The sequence below is a fragment of the Falco biarmicus genome, chromosome 14, assembly GCF_023638135.1.
Source record: "Falco biarmicus isolate bFalBia1 chromosome 14, bFalBia1.pri, whole genome shotgun sequence".
In the NCBI taxonomy this organism is placed as follows: Eukaryota; Metazoa; Chordata; class Aves; order Falconiformes; family Falconidae; genus Falco; species Falco biarmicus.
The window spans coordinates 5742907-5759826 of NC_079301.1; the positions used below are offsets into that span (position 1 = coordinate 5742907).

At 38.7% G+C, this 16920-nt stretch overlaps 1 long non-coding RNA gene across 1 annotated transcript in view; it reads right to left on the minus strand.

Annotated features, from left to right (window-relative positions):
- Positions 1–2580: 2580 nt before the first annotated feature.
- Positions 2581–16920, minus strand: part of LOC130159030 (uncharacterized) — a 141151-nt gene continuing 126811 nt past the window's right edge. The window contains exon 3 of the long non-coding RNA XR_008825591.1: positions 2581–2727. This is a non-coding gene — a long non-coding RNA (uncharacterized LOC130159030). The remainder of the gene's footprint in view (positions 2728–16920) is intronic.

The following is a 16920-nucleotide window of genomic DNA, read 5'->3' on the forward strand; positions in this document are numbered from 1 at the left end:
AAAAGAAACCAAACAGATTTTGAGCTCACAAGAAACATTCTGGTATGATTTCCCTCATATTCTATGCTTTTGAAAAATAAAAGAAACTTAGGAAAACTTTAGTAATACCAGTGCCAGAGTCTAAAGGTAGCATCATACTTGATGGTCACTCATTCAGCGTCCACCTTCCTTGGACTGCAGCTAAATCCTGGCAGTTGGCCCCATTGCTCTGCAGGCGTTTATACACTGAGGGTCAATGGAAAAAACTCTGTAACAAAAGAGAGAGTAGCACTTTAATAGATTGCCTGACACAGCAATATAAAATCCCTCTCCCTGGAGAGTTTTAAGATTAGATTAGCCCAGTGTCTCGATAGTCGAATCAAAATCACTAGCAGTCAGTGCCAGTTCTTCCAAGATGCCCTCACCCTGGGCAGCAGCCCCACAGCTGAGCCTTTCCCAGGACACATCTAATGCCTTGGCACCCACCGGTTACATGGCACTGGCCAGACACCTGGGTTTGTCACCACACTTCTGTGCTCTCATGGCACAGTAGACTGCCAGGTGCACACTTGGAGGGCGTCCGAGCTGGACAAAGATGTCAGAATGATGCAGGAGGTGAATTCTGCCTCTGATGGGTAGTGTGGGTGGGCTAAACAAGCTTTTCACTTTTCAGGACTTGTTTCCATGCTCTATGATGTTATACTGCAATAATTCTTCCTAAACCAGAATTCCTTCAACAGAGAGTACACACGGGCACCCTTATGGCATTTTTCTTCAACGCGTCCCCTTTTTAAGCACAGCTGTAGAAGAGAGAGGAGACACCTTATCTGAGCCAATAGTTCCCACTTTTTCATTGAAATCATCCTGAATCGCACAAAGTCATCTGACCAGGTGGCAGAAAGAGGAGTGTGCAAGTAAGTCCTGCCAGAGAGAAAACAAGGTGTGTTCTGAGAATATTCAGTCAGTTCCTGAATGATTCATGGGCCGGAACACAAAAGAAATCAAAATAGGTAGAATATGTCAGTTTACTTCCAAGTTACTTATGTCAGTGGATTGCTCTACTTCTAACTCTGGTAAAACTGTCAACACTGAATGTGACACAAGTGTTGTATGTAAGCTTCATACTAAATCTTTTAAAACTTTATTCAAAACAGAAAGAGCACTGATTCAAAGAGACTTACCACTGGATTTGGTAGTTAAGGAACGAAAAACAACCCCGAGGTATGCATTGTAGTGGCTTGCTGTACCTCTGCAGTAAAAGGCATGTGGTAGATAGATCTTCACACTATAGCAGGCTGGGAGAGGAAGGAAGACAAAGGGTAAAGGGGAAAAAGTAAGATGAACACAAACCACATGAGGAAAGAATCAATTATTATAATCATCAATGAGTAGCATAAAAACAAAATTGCACTGCAAATTGTATTAAGTACTATGACAGCTGCATTAGGATTTTATGCTCACATGTGCTAGTCTGCTACAGGTCGGTAGGATGAGTATTACTCAGGTGCCACCCAGACGCACTGGTACTCTTAGTCTGTAAGAAGCTCCTGCAACAGCCTGTCCTCTAAGCTTTGAATGACATCATTCCAGCTGGACTTGTGGGGTCTCTATAGATGATTTTGTGCAAACACTTTTATTCCAGAGCTTCTGTATTAGGACTTCATAACTAGGTAATAAAATCTGACTTCGTGATATTGGCAAGTAGACTTGATGCTTGAAAGCAAATGTGTTTTGTTTTTTTTTTTTTTAAGTGGAATTTACACTTTCATAGAGTATGCACTTGCAGCTGTCATCCAAGCTTTGTTTTGTTTGGGAACCTTTTATAGTCCTGTTGGTTCTAAAGAACACCTTCCCTTCCTTCCCCCTTAAGTTGGGAAAAGATCTGATAAGGCTGTTTTTCACTCTTTTGTACTGAGCTTTGCATAGGCTGGGATAGCTTAGCACTTTGTCAGCTGTGACACCTATATTCACTCCTTTTAGGTAACAGAAGATCAATGGCCCTATAATAACATTTTATCTTATTCTTACTTTCAACTTGTCTTGCTGCAAAAATGCTCCATGGGGGGGAACTCTGTCACTGTGGTTGTATCATAATTTTCCAGCTACTATACTGCAGGGGGAGGAACATTCTCAATAGCACATAGTATATTTCACTGTTTCATCAGCTATATTTATTCATAGAGCTTGTTTATTATGAAGACATGTTAAAAGTGAAAATAAAACAAAATAAGTGTTTCTAGATGTTCCTATTCATCATTAGAAGCCATCTGAATTGCAAAAATGCCACTGTATCAAGCAACCATTTCCTTTATCCCTTGGGCTTTTGAGAAAATCTTATTATAGCATCTCAATTGTTGCCTTGATTTGGGATGTAAAAAAAAAAAAAAAAAAGGAAAAGAAAAAGAAATATGTTCCATTTACTGATTCCATTGCAATTTAAATTAATCAAATACAGTGTGTTGTGCATGTCCCCTCCAAATAGCTTCCTTTCTGCCAGCAAACTGCTAAAAGGTTGTTTCATAGTCTACTCTACAAGTGTTGCTTAATCTGTTCTAAATTGTCAGTACCAAGTTTTGTGCCAGTTTCCACAGGTTACTGAAGTATGCAAAACAGTGCGAACTAATTGATGCAACACCTTACTGTCGTCTTACCTTCTGCATTCTGGTGCCGCTTGGCGCTGGTGGCCTCTTCACTTGCTTACCACAAAGCCAGCTGAAACAAAACCCCTTCCATGGGAACAAGGTCTAGCTGAAGAAGATACGGCATCATTTTACTTTTGCACTGTCTGTTTTCACTTTCTGCTTGTGGGTACCAGTCAGGAGGGTCCTAGCGCTAACAGCACTATCAAAGGCCAATACTGGTTCAGACCAGAAAAAATCCTGTGCATTCCTTATCTTCACTTTAAAAAAGGCATTCAACCATGTTGATTTACAAGCAATTTTGACCTGCTTAAATTATCCTGTCTGTAACCAGTTGATAGTGAAGCTACTAATTACCCTCTGGGTGGAACAGCAGTCATGATCCCAAGAATTTGTTGTGCAAAAAGCTGAACAACCCATTTGTACAGACAGAAAAAATGGAAACAAAATTCAAGGGATTCTGTTGTATGTTAAGAATATCGACTCACATGAAAGAGAAGCTCTTTTTTCTCCTCATGCTTACTTTTCGTCAGCACAGTTACAGAAGAACTATCCTGAAAACTGAACCAATTGATAACCACTGCTGCAAACCCACTTAAAAAGTTGGTGACGCACCAGAGAAATGGAGCAGAGGATAAAGCAGCAGCAGCAAGCTGGGAGCAGTGTAGCGATGTGAAGATCTATTCCTTGACTGTGCTCATTTATTGAGGCAGAATGGTGAAAGGAGTCCAAAACTAAGTATTCACATTCATTACCAGGGAAAAGGAGGGAAAAAAGAATTTTCTCTTTACTTCTTTTGATTTCAGGAGTGATTAGGTTCAGTTGCGTCTCTTAAATTGCTTGGTAAGTGTTCTATCTCTGTCATTTCAATAAAAGGGATAATATGTTTCATTGTAGCATTTTCACTCAGAAGAGATTGGAATCATAAAGAATCAGAAAGAGGAGGGCAAGGTAGTATTCTGAGGTCATTAGGATGGTTTAAGAGTTGTTTCATTGTCTGTCTAAAAGCACTCTATCACCCTTCTTCAGATCCTGTAAATAGGAGAACTGCCTCTCCTGAAAAACAGCATTAGTGGTCATTTTAGGATTTTTTTCAGCATCTATTATCCTCTGCTAAGCTACTGAACACAATTCATCAGGACACTCTTCTGTAGCATCAGACTGAGTTAAATCTTAATACAAACACCAGTGTTCTGTCACAGATGACAGTTGTTTTATTAACAGCACTGCACTAAGCACTATGTAGCCAACAGCAGAAAAGTTTTCTGAAAGTAGACATCACTTTGCCTCAGTAAGGCAGAACCAGAAACACCAGAGTCTGCAGTAACAATTTTTCTTTATAGCTTCCTGCTTGACTACAAAACAATTTGCATCTCATGTGTGATGTCATTGCTCTGCTGCTGCAATGCCAGGCATGAGCCAGGTCTGAAAATGCAGTTGGAGAAACCAGGTTACACCTTACACGTTCAGTCCTTTCTTGGTACTGCTGCTAAACACATCTAAACACGTGTAGTACGCAGATCAGGGTCACAACATTATTGGTCTCTCCTTCTGCTGTCAGAAAAGTAAAGAAATTCAAATCTGTAATGTATTGAAGAAGTTAGAAGAATCATGTAGGTTCAGTGTTGCCAGCACAGCGCCTGAAGCCGAGATCAAAATCCATATCTGTAGTATATTGAAGAAGTTAGACCCTATATCTGAGATTGGTGAATAGATAAAATGTTTGCTCATGCAGTTGAAATATATGTCCATGATATATTAATAAGACAAACTGTGTCCTTGAAATCCTAAAATAGTCTTTTCTAACATCTGATACATCCTTTCTTCAAACAGTATTCACAGACTCAACAGAGTAATACGTCAAGTGTGCACACATGAGCCCCAGTTGCATAAAACCCGCTCCACCTGTGTTTGAGCTGACACAGAGAATGTCGGCATGTTTGGTGTGAGCCAACAAATTCATGAACGAGACATCAGGTAAAGGTTATTAAATACAAAGGCATCTCCTCTGGGTCTGGAAGTCTGATTTGCAAGGTATTGGTGGCTCTGAGAATAATTACTTCATGTTTGGCCTGTCTGTGTTTCTGCTGTGAGGTCAGCACGTGTTAAGGAGTAGTTGAAGTTGTCACACGTGAGTAAAAGAGTACGATTTTAATAAATACTGTCTATTTTTCAGTTTGCACTAGGAAGTTGTTGCAAATACTCTCCTACCAAAAAAAAGAAGCTTTGAGTTTAAATGTGTCTTAGGACCATAAACATACTGTCTACTGTACTTGTTAGGGAAATATTATAAACATATCTGGCACTATTTTAGAGAAAAATGAAAAGACTAGAGATTTCTTTAGTAACCAAGATTTGAAAGATTCAGACAAAAAAGTCTTACAAGAAGCCATTTAATCCTGCCATTAATTCATCACCCATTTCCTTGACACAGGTGCCAACCCTAGAAAAGCACATAGTGTGCAATCTGAAATAGACAAATAACCATTGTCCTTTTTATTAATTTCATAAATTAGTATTATTGTGGGCATAAGGGCAATCTTTGAGCCATAAGGCTTGATTCCAATTAGCCATCAACACTGACAACCAAAAGTTGCTTCCAGAGTTCAAAAGAATTACATTAGATATAAGCGAAATCAGAATCAGGCCCATACATTCGAGCTCTGTTTTTTTCTAAGGTTACAATAGCGCCAATACTAAAATTTTACAGTGTATGGTAAATGTCAAGAGATAAAATATTTGGAATTTTTACTCATGAATATATTTCATTTGTTAGTGCAAATGATTTCGATTACATTTTACTAAATACATAGCTGCTTCTCCTTTTGCAATTAACAATTCCTAATAATACAGTCAAACCTTCTTAATCATTGTTCATTCTAGCATAAAGTAAATCTTGCTGTGTTTGAAGAGAACCTAGTCATCTTGACAGCATCCCGTTTTGTTCCTTTTTATTTTACAAGATTAGAATACTTAATAACCTTTACCATATTTGGCTGCAGTGGAAGTGTGAAGAGTAAAATTTGCACAGTGGAGGATTGTATGGCCGGGACAGAACTCAGTGCTGTAATGAGGTTTGGTTCTGTTGCTCAGGTTTACAGAAAAACTCAACATGAATGGTTCTTTTTGCCTAAGGTTGCCCTGCAGAGTTACATATAATAGTAAAGCATGGTTAGAGCCAGGTCTATCGTCTGAGTATTTGCCAAAACCATTGATTTTAGGGTGGGTTTTTTTCCTTGCTAAAACCATTCCAGTTTGGAGGAAAATCAATAGAAATACTCAGTGCCTAAACAGTCAACCTTTTAATTGCCCTGGAACGCTCACATACACTTACACTCAACCTTGTAAAGAGTCAGAGAAACTCCAGAAACAGTCACAAATATTGAAAGTCCAGAGTTGGTATTGCTGCACCTTTAGAGCTCTGCTGCAGACTAGCCTTGGGAAAGATCAGCGAGCCTTTGTGGACACCCCCTTAAATCCTCAGAAACTGAGCATGGAGTTCTTTTTAACACAAGCTTTGTTTTCATTAAAAAGAAAAATATGTTCAGGCAAGTTGATGGAGAAATGAACCAAATTGAATGTTCTCTGCTTTGCTACAGTGCTTTTAAAATGGTGTCTAAACAGTTGGTCACAGATTTATTTATGTTTCCATGTAAAGAAAGAAAATATTATCATTTTCTATACGGGAAACAGTTTCCCTAATTATTTGGCTCCTTCTTCTACCACATAAACAGCAATTTGTACCCCTCTCCTTCAACTGGCTGCAATTAGCAGCTACATTGCAATAAGCAGATTATGTTAATTAAAAACTCAAAACTATGTAAACAATGGGAAAGCTGACTAACCATTTTCTATTTTTGCCAACTGGGAGGAACACAAGAGAAATTAGTACCAAGCTTAATTTTGCTGTTTATAATTCAAGTTATTTGTAACAAATAACAGCATTTTAAAAGTATTTTTAAACAATTAACTGTATTTCTCTATGCTAATTGAACCACATCCCACATGAGAAATTTTGCATCTTATGAACTGGGAAAAAAAAAGTTTTAAAAAAGTCTAAAAAGGTGCTAAGGGAACAGATTTGCACATGCCATCACTGAACTGTATATTAAACACAAGTTCCCTTCTATGCCTGAGTGACGCTCTCAAAAAGTCATAACTAAGGATTAAAGTATAACTTAGTTCTGCTGCTTTGGCAAAATTTTTAGCAAATTCTAGTTTAGATGTTACCTAGCAGAAATGAAAAAATTGTGAAGTTTTAAGATTTTGTTTTGTTCTTGTTTCCAAACCTGGGTTGTTTAATGAGGGTGGGAAGAGTGGGAGGCAAAAGTGGATTTTTCTTGTTAGTTATTGTGTTCTTAGTGCTCTCTGCCATGGTGATACCTCTCAGTGTCACCTGCTGAGGAGATGTCACCACCAAAGGAACTGCGCACACGGAGGGGCTGTGTACATATATAAGATTTGTTGACTATAGCTATGAACTCGCCATTGACCAGACTTTGGAAGCGGAAGAACTATAGCCCTTCTGCAGCTTCATACAGGAAATACTCCAGGTACACAAAGGAGACGGCACGCTTCCTTCCCCAGCTTTGCACTACTAGGTATTGCTGATTGACTACAAAGAAGAAAAGGAGAGCGTGGGGAATGATCACAGCTTCAGATGAGGTGTTACACCCTTGTGATGAGGTTTTTCATTGACTGCCTAGGAAAAGCAAACGATACAGAAATACATAATGGCTCCTGCAATCTGGGACCAGGCTTTCAGAGTGGCCAGTATAAAACTGCTAGTTCAGTGTATTGTTTCAATTACACCCTTGATCCAAACTGCTTTAGAAAATGGGAAGATTCTCAGGAGATGTGAACGTTGGTAGAGGTATTATTCACAGACCCTAAGGTGGCCACATAATGCTAAGTGTGTAGGAAAAGAGCATGGGAAGTTTGAAGAGGGCAGAGATTTAGAAGAGCTGGTCACACCGTTAGATTTTGTACCTACTATGTTTCAGTCATTTACAGAGAGTGGGAATTCTCAAGTACTTCATGTATATTATGTTAGAAAAAACATTTCTTCTGGTTTAAGGGCAACACTGATTTCCTATCTCCCGCTGCCCCGCAGAGCTCACAGACTGTGGGAGGGCTACTCAAAATAAAAGTGCAGTTGATCATGTCGCTTTTCGTATTTCCACTATTTTCCTTTTGGAGACATGAACTTTAAATGAGCTGCTGTACAAGCTTCTTGGGGTCAAAACAGAGGAAATCACATCCACCACAGAGACAGGCACAGCAAAACCCCCTAATATGACCATTATGTTCAACTCGGCAGTCTTTTTCCCGTTGGTAGGTTTTTGATACAAGCTTAGCATCAAGCCAGGCTGTCAAAACCAATGAAATCTATTTCTGTGACATTGAAAGAGCTCTTGATGAAAGTCAATCAGTTTACGGAATGGTTGGTTTTTGTTGGGTTTTTTTGTTTGTTTTTTTTAGAGTACCTGGAATCAAGACAGGGCAAGCGTTGGGTTTCAACAGAATTGCTGCTTTTTCTCCTTAGTTTCTAAGAGGTAAGGAATATGTGACATTTGTTCTGCAGCCAGCACATGTACTTGATGCTAACAGCTATATTTTAGTCTGACCATTTGCCAAGAGTCTTGTTTCTTAACAGAATTCACTCTTTTGCCAGATCTTTTATTTTGAAATTAATGGAGGGGTTTAGCTCTTGATGGGACTCTATTGGGAAACACACAGAGCAGTCCTCAGGCTCCTGGGTGGAACACATTTTAGTTTTCATACTCTAGAAGGCAGAATATCAAAGGGGATAGGAATGATAAATGGAATAGCAGCTTGGCTAATACCAATGATACTGGATAATTTTTCCATAGTTATGCTTTCACGGGATTTCCTGTACAGATAGGTACGTGCTCAGTGCTGTAAGGTGCTACTGTTAAGAAGTGCTAGACTTGCTGCAGAAGGCTTTTGCCTGCACATACAGCATTTTTGATACTTCCTAGGTGTTCTGGACTTACAGGTTATGAATACATAGTTTGTAAGATCATCCAACAACCTTATCTAGTCCAGAAGCTTTTTTAACCACAATCTAAACAGTCTACTTGCTTATAAAGATTTCTATGAATTCTTTGATTCCCATTTAAAAAAGGGGCAGAAGATAAATACCCCAGCAATAAATATGTGTTTGGTGGTGTTATGAAACATCAGTTGTTCCTTTGGATGGATTTCCACAGCCTTGAAGCTAACTATGGCTCTTCAGAGATGATCACTTTACAAAAAGATTCACTTTTACATCTTAATCCATTCTCTGCTCAAGGTGTAATGAAAGAAATTACTATCTTCTCCCCAGACAGTTATCATAATAGTATGAAAAAATGACTTAAATATTGACCTTGTCAATACAATCAAGTTCAGATGAGCTAAAAGTAAATCAAATGATCTTTTAATCCCAGGAAAATGTTTTAAGGCTTTTCTTTTTATCGTCTCAAGCTCACTTTTAAGGCCTTAGTTTATGACACAGTAGTGATTCATGCAATCACCAAAAGAAAACCGAGAAAAGAATAAAACAATGCTTATCCACTTTTGTGGCACTGAATCAGTTTTATGGTTTGTTAACTCAAAAGCAATCTGTATTTTTTAAAAAACTCTACTGATTGTTACTTAATTTTTCAATAAAATAAGCCTACCAGCAATTTTCTCATCCAATATAAATCAAAGCAATACATCACTTAACACTGGCACTTTCCTTTGTTCCCTTTCCAGCTGATGCTCCTGAATTTTATCCACTGTTAATATATATTACATTTTCTATTCATTCCAAGTGGTACTTGCTACTGTTCCTCTAGCTTCTGATCTCTGAACTGGAGCCAGGACTCAACTCAGAGCCTCCAATTCCACATGAGGAAAAAAGGTACTTCAAAACAGAACCGAAGCTACCACCAACCCTGGGGATTAAATCAATGTGTTCTGCGGGTAGAGCACAAGCACAGGTCAAGTTATGCAACTTATTTAGGAGGTTTTAATGCCAATACCATTGGATCTACAGTATTCCAAGGAATTATGTTAACTGACAGCCATCAACAAAAGCAGCAAGAAACCTACAGCCAGGAGATTATTCTTTCTCTTCCTAGAAATGTAAATTTGAAGCTCTCCCTGAACGGATTTTACGCGTCCATTAATTTTATTGATAATTTCCTAGAAGTTTTTTCTAAATTTTTTTAATAGGGAAGATAATGAAATATGTTCCAGCTTTTAGATGATGAGATTAGGCTATTCAAAAATTTAATTGATACTATAAATACACAGTTCTGTTGCAAGTTTACCAAAGATATCCCATTGATTCTGGATATAATTCATTTCTTTAATAGTATCTTTGAATAATTATTTTATTTATATACTATCAGAAAAGATGACATAATCTGCTTAATAAAATTATAAAGAGAAGATGCTACGGAAACTTTCCCCTACATAGAGTGGATTCACAACACTTGCATAAATATAGTTTATTTCTCCAGTACCTTTCCTGATACATATATAATCTTTCATTATTCTAAACTCCACCATGGATGAATTCCAGTTCTGCCAAAGCTACATCTCTTTGCTACCAGTTCTAGATAAAGCTATCCCAAAGGTTCCACAGAGATTGTATTATATTACATGTATTTATGAGACCTCCCCTGGAACGGGGGGCTCAGCTCTGGGCCCCTCACTCCCAGACAGACCCTGAGGGGCTGGAGCGTGTCCAGGGACGGGCACGGAGCTGGGGAAGGGGCTGCGGCACAAGGCTGGGGGGGGCGGCTGGGGGAGCTGGGGGGTTCAGCCCGGAGAAGAGGGGGCTCAGGGGGGCCCGATCGCTCTCTGCAGCTCCCTGACAGGGGCTGTGGGCAGGGGGGGTCGGTCTCTGCTCCCAGGGAACAAGCGACAGGACGAGGGGAAACGGCCTCGAGGTGCCCGGGGGAGGGCTGGATTGGGGATTAGGGACAAGTCCTCACCGAAAGGGTGGTCAGGCGCTGGGACAGGCTGCCCAGGGAGGGGGTGGAATCACCATCCCTGGGGGTGTTTAAAAAACACATAGATGTGGTGCTTAGGGACAGGGTTTAGTGGTGGGCTTGGCAGTCCTGGCTTCATGGTTGGACTTGGTAATCTCAAAGGTCTTTTCCAACCTAAATAATTCTATGATTCTATGTTATGGCAGTTACTGTGCGATATGTCCACTTCCTTACCAGAGAACAGGGTGCTCAAGGTCACCAGGTGGAAACAAGGAAGCAAATGGTGAAAGAAGAACCCCAATAAGCCCCAGCAAATACTGAAGGAGGGGAGAGCAAAGGACTTATTTCAGATAGTGGATCTTCTCTTAACTGTAGTTTAGGGGACACACAGACAACAAGCTGGTCACATGAACTTCTGAGACTAGGGGCACTTCCTAGCCAGGTTTCCTGTAACCTTACCACAAGAATATTAATGCACTTTATGTAGCTTTGTTTAGCCATACACATTTATTTTAGTTCAACTTTTTAATTCATCAGAAGAATCTGTGTATAAAGCCAAACAGTGGACCATGGGAATCCTGAAGCATCACACAGTGGAGGTGGTGGGTTTTTTGTTTTACTTAAAAAAAACCCCAACATAAGACATTACATTAAAGCTACTTAAAAGGCAATTTCACAGTGAGGTATGTAAAAGTTAGACATGAAATAATACTATCCATATTTGATTGTCTCTTTATCTATATGAGTTATTGCTATATAAATTTACCATAAACTGTTTTTTTCTCTTGGTTTCCTGCGTCAGTGCCCAGAGCAGGAGCCCAGTTCAGTACAGCTGAACGCCCCAGTCAGCTGTTCTTGCTGCCCATCCCACGGAGGCATCCTCAGAGGAATGTCATACCAGAAATTCCTCAGGGACTGCAACATTTTCCCATTTGTGAGAAAGACTTTGTTATTTTTAAGATTTGGGCAGAAGGAAGGTTGGCAGAGAATCATACAACCATGGCTATTTTCCTCCCACTCCCTTTCCCTGCCCTACTAGAAGCGATAAACAAATCCAGAGAGATGTGCAAAGCTCACCTTCAGCATGACAGCCCTCAGTGACCAGAATTTTGAGCTGACAAGGACATAAACTCTTTTAAAGTGAAGTGTGTTATTGATTTGTATGCAGCTATAGTGCAGAGATCAGGGGAAGTTCAAGGCTATACACTATTGTTAAATTCCTCTCAGATTAGGGGGGAAAAAAATCTAATTACGTTCATTGAGGTACCTAAAATGAAAAATCTATTTTAGTATTTTGAATTTAAAATTGATGGATTCCTTTGTGTAGGTTACCTCTTAAACTGATGAAGCCTTTCATCCATTATGTACAGAACAATTATATCTTAAAATAAATTAAAAGCAAATATATTAATTGTAAAACTGAACCACCGATGTTCTTTTATTGTGGGCATTTTAAAATAAATAAAATCAAGATTATGACTCAGGAAGATGCATGAAAAAGTGTGATTATTTACAATGCTCTTATTACTGTTAATACAGATGACCCAGAAGTGATTCACCCTCAAAGCAATAATTTCTGATTTTATTTTTAGTAATTTTCAGACTGACTCCAAGGTTCTTTGCAGCCCCAGGAAGGTCTGAATGGTCTGATGGTTCAGTTTTGCTATGATCATTGGTATTAGTATTTTATCTAGCACTTGCATTATCATCAATACTTAAAAAAAATGCACTCTAAGAAGTATCTAGAAATGAATTAATTCCACATGATTTTCAGAGTCTTAGGCCTATTTAAAATAATCTCATCTGCTTGATACAAGTAAGTCTTGTTTAGCCCTTCCCTTCCCCTCCAGTTTGATTCAGCTTTTCTCTATTGTTGTGGCAGACCTTTCAAAATGTGTTTGATCAGAGATTCTTTCCGCTTGATGTTCTGTGTCAGTGATTGACAACAGTCCTTTGTGAGCAAGCATTTAAGTAACGATGTACGGACTTGTTAGGGAGCTGCTATGTCAAGAAGAGAAATGAACAATAAATTAGAATAAAATGGAATTGCATTTGAAACTTGGCTGCAGGATTTTGCATTTGTGAGGACAAAGGACATTTGACAATCTGAGTCATCTTGCAGCTTTGCCTGTAGCAACTGTCAAATTAGTTCTTAATGCTACAGGGAAAGGGATTGAGTCACAGCATTGCTTAAAGTTAAGAGGCTCATCAGTAAATCACTGGCAATATTAACAATTATGAGCTACGCATTAATATGGCAAAAACACTCTGAATATTATGCTTACAACAGAAAGCCAAGAGGTGAACGTAATTTTGCTTTCAGATTCCTGTGCCTTCTCCCAGGAGCTAGAGATTTAAACTGGGGAAGGTAGAGGAAAAAGGAATAAATCAATTCAAGATTTTCTAGATTATGTGGCCTCATAACAATATAACAAAAAGGTAATCAAGCACTAAATCTGGATTTAGCAAAGTGTAGAAAGTGATGAAAGGAAATGCTTACCTGCCTATAAATTCAAGATTTGCGTGCATGCCTGTCATCCCTCAACTACATCTAGCAGGATCCCACACTGCTCCTCCCTCCTGTCAGACACCTTTGACTCCATGACTTGTCTGCAATAAGGATGTGACCAGCTGGAAGTTGTGACCTGATGCCACGGTGACTACCTTCTCATCAACACACAGTTCAAGACAATTAATTTAGATTGTGTGTCCACTCTGGGGACAAGGAAGGGCTGTGTTGCATACACCTGTCCCAGTCCAGTCTAAGAAAAAAACCCTGAGCTGCCTCTTAATTATAAGCCATATTAGAGAACAGTATTGTCTTCCTGATTTTCTTCACACAGAGAAGCTCTTAGAGCGTTACGCTACTTTGGATGCCAGAGACATTCAAGCTGCTTCACAAAGCACAGTCCCTTTGGTGGATTTGGGTCAGACGGTGCTCTAGTGTTAGAAAGACTCACACAGAATGCTTGGATTTGAACTATTTTTAAAAATATGGTGCATTTTCAGGCCAGCACTGGCTTTCATGATCATTTCACGTGTCATTTTGTAGAGTGGCTTTCATTGGGAAAAAAAAAGTACGCTGATGTTTTATTTTTAAAAGTGAAGACAAGACTTAACTCTCTGATATTATGACCAGCATAATTTCATCTCTTTCAAAATCTCTGTAGGTCTAGCTCAATATGCCGTATGATATTATAAGGAATCTATTGTGCCAGGCTCTACGCCACTTTTCAAAGACATAACTGCACAACTCTACCATTTTCTGGCATGAAAGGGGTCAGAGGAGAACAGAATTAGATATGTTGTGGGAATGGCCTGAGGTACAATTGCATTGACAACCCATAATGACGCTATAGGATATCTGCTTTCATAAGCTGCACAGGTCTGTCACACAGTAGGCATTGCCCTTTTAAGTGCTTGCACACTGTAATGAAGTCCCGTAACACTGACAAAAGAAGGATGATGAGTACATTCACCACCTGAAGAGTCTCTTATAAGTGACGCCAGAGAAAGAAATTTCCTGAGCTCTGCAAACACTGCACTAATGAAACTTCAAGTGGGGTTGGTTGATTAAAAATCATTTAAAAAAGAAAAAAAAAAAAAAGAAAACCCACACAAACAAGCAAAGAAACTAACTAATGTATGGAACTCCACTGATACATATTTTTTAAAGAAATACTATTTCCTGTACCCCAGCTCCAACATTGAGCAAAAATGTCTTTCTACTCACCAAATTCTTTGCCCGGCACACAAAAGTATGATCACAGATCTCAGATATTTCCCAACCATAATGAAGATTATGCAACATTTGAAATTGGTCAGTCTAGATTTGTTGGAAATTCATTTCAGATTTATAAGAATTTGTGAGCAGACTTCTTTATAACCAGGCTGGAAGTATGTTCAGTTCTTTAACAAGCTTTATTATCAGTTGGATTGTTAACTGAACCTGAACATGCAATTCAGCTCAGCTGGACAAGAAAAAAAGGATGATTTTTTTTGATAGATCTAGTTGAAAGCAGAAAATGACATGCAGTTCAAGGGATTTCGTAATACACCTTTTTCTGTTTTGTGCTGTAATTCTTTTTTTACTAAATGTGCTGAATTTTGGAGTAAATAAAGGCAATGCTGTCAGTGCAACACCACCAATCTATAGTATAAATTGCATAGCATTTAAATAACAATTTACAAACTAGCTTGTGGGATTAAATTCACAGAGGACTGCAGGACTGGCACTGGAATGCTTTCTGGGTTGTTAAATTGCCAGTTATGAGAACACGTCTGTTTGATGCTCTGTTCTCAGAATGATTTTGCAAGGCTGAGCATTAGATTGTACAATTTCATTTGTAAGCGAAAGGCATGAGGAACCAGCTCCATAAAATGGCTTGATATTCTGAATTGTAGATTAAGAAATAGACATTAACATAAAATACGGGAAGAGTCCTTGGACCTAATATCTGGTTTCAATGCTTTGCAGCCTCAAGAAAGTCTGTTTGCCCATCTAAGTATTTTGGGGGTAACTTTTCTTTTTTGTGTGAGAATATTTCCTTATTTCTAGCCAAAATCTCCAGAAGGTCTGAGAAAATAGTTCATTGCATAGTAAATAATTTCAAAAGGAGCAACAATTCAAGTCATGGGCTTCTAAAACTTCAGGTACAATATGTACAATTCTGTGTTAATTTTGTAGCAATGTTGAATGTGTGATCCTTCCTCCTCTGACATGGTATATTTTCTCCTCACATTGGAAAGAACTGCTGAAAGCGCTCAAAAGAGAGTAACACTGATTGAATTCAGAAATAATTCCCTTCTCTTCCTTCAATAAAATCAAATAGTGAGCTAAGTCATTTGTTTTCGAGCATATAAATGTCCATTCTCCACCCCATGCTTGAAAAGAGTTCAAGTCCATCCAGAGTCAGGAATTTTATCTTTCTGGTTGTCTTTCCTGGAAAAAACTGAAGAACTCACATGGTGCTGGCCAGTCAACCTGCAAGAGCCAGTGAGAATCTAAAAAACTAACTCTAGACACGTGTAAATGAAGGAATAGCAGCAATGATGTTTAGACAAATCCCTGGAGAAGGGGAAGTATAGATCTAATCTTCTCGACATCTGCTTTTTTATTTGTTTGCAAGTAGAACATTCCCATTTTCTTAGACTTTATTATGTGGATTAATAAGCAAGGGCTCTTCTGCATCTAGAAGCAGGTTAAACACCTGCCTGAGAGGAACTCAAAAGAAAAACCAAGCAACAAATAATAACAACACCCCCCCCCCCAAAAAAAAAAAACCCAAAAACCAAAAACCAAACCATGAACCAAACAAAAAAAAAAAAACAAACAGAAAAAAGTAATTAAAATAATTTGTATCCCTTGCACTAAGAGCCTTGAGGAAAAGAGTCAAGCTTTATACACTAGCTTGATGTAGGGCCTTTTCTCTTTCCAGAGAAAACATCAATGAAAAACATCCTGAGGGACATAAAAATAGAAGATCTGAACTTAATGAAGGTTGACAATGACTATTATTGATGTCCTTATCACAGATGACAAGAGGTTTAGGAGACTGTTCTAGCATATTGACACTGTACTGGTTCAAATGCTCTTTTTTCTTTCTTTCTTTGGTGGTTTTTTTTGGGGGTTTTGTTTGGTTTTTTTTTTAAGCTACTGTACCATCTGCTTCAGAGGCAGTGTTTGAAAAACTTGATGTGCAGAATGACATTTGTCACCCTTTGTTCCCCAGCTAAGAGCAGGATCCTCCTGTTAGTCATCTTTCAAACTGAGTAACAGCTGCATTAACACAAATTACTCTCTGTCCATCAATTTTAATTTCAGGATGAAAAGCAAAGGCAAACTCCAACTGGAACAAGAATGTTTCAAGAATAGTTTCTCCCCTACCCTCCTCCTACCCCCTTACGTTTACAAGAATATGAATTCAGACACTAGAATACAAGATAAATGGGAAGCTGAGTTTAGAAATATTTCCGCACTAGCATGATCAAAATTGTAAAATACCATAAAATATTCTTTACAAGATGTCATTATTGTACAACTTTACTGAAACGCTAATAAGGAAGTTAAGAAAGTGTGGAAAAAAACCCCACAAAACAAAACAAAACCCCACAAAACATTTTCACCTCCAACACCAAGAATAGGCATGGTATTCTCAAGGTACACAAGAGGTCATCTAACAAAAAGCAGACTCAAACTAAATCCACCCTGCAATCCTATCCTACAAAGACACAGGTACATGCCCATTTATTATGAACAATTCTTGCCATAAGCAAAAAGTCCGCTACAACTCCAGCCACTAAGAAATTTTCGG